Source organism: Camelina sativa, chromosome 20 (genome assembly GCF_000633955.1).
Source record: "Camelina sativa cultivar DH55 chromosome 20, Cs, whole genome shotgun sequence".
NCBI lineage: Eukaryota > Viridiplantae > Streptophyta > Magnoliopsida > Brassicales > Brassicaceae > Camelina > Camelina sativa.
Window position 1 is genome coordinate 26,781,388 of NC_025704.1, and position 938 is coordinate 26,782,325.

Sequence of the window (938 nt, forward strand, 5' to 3'; positions counted from 1 at the left end):
AAAATATTAAATAAAAGTTGTTGTAAATTCAGAAGATCAAAAAGCTAGGTCTAGGGAATTTCTCAGGAAATTATGAAATATTAAATCAATCAATAAATTAGGATTCAAGCAATTAAGAAAAGATCTAGAACTCTAAACACTTTTGTAAAATAAATCAGTTCTCACTGCAAATATTATCTAAATTTAAAACCAGAAAATCTAAATCTCTTTGTAAAATTCTAGGTTAAAAATCAGCTTTTAAAAAAAAAAACAGGTTTAGATTGTTCACAAAATTACTAAATCAAATCTCTTTGCAGAAAGTAATTTTGCTCATCAAAAGATTTTATCAGGAAAATCAATTATATTCTCATATCAATTTATTTTTCTAGGTTATTAATTCTAGATGGCCAATCAAGGATTAATATGAAGAACAACCTAAGATGAAGATCTAGAAAGATATTGAATCCTAAATAAACAGATCTAACAATTCATAAAATCCCTGTGAAAAACCCTAAACCTAACAAGCAAACTACTCAGACATGTTTGATGAAGAACAAGACATAATTCTGAATAATAAGCAATTAAAATTAAAAGAGTAAAGAGGGAGTTCAAGAATTCTTCTCTCAAAGCAGTTCAGATTTCTCTTCCAAAAGCTTTCAAAATCTCACAGGGTTGCAGGAAAAATAAAAATTTGATAGATTAAAACTTAAGGGTTTTAAAAACCTAAAAACTATATATATATGTCCTAAAACATGTTAGGGACTTATGTTGCAATTATGGAAGACTTTGGGCAACTTTTGTCAATTTTCCAAAACCTGGGTCTTGAGTCGGCAGAGAGGGGTGTCGATCGATGCCCTCTTGTGTGGTGTCGGTCGATGCTCCTCATAGGATCAGACTCCAAATTGATTTCCTCCGGTTAAATGCTCCAGAATCATCCAAATTGCTCCATTTTGCTCCTT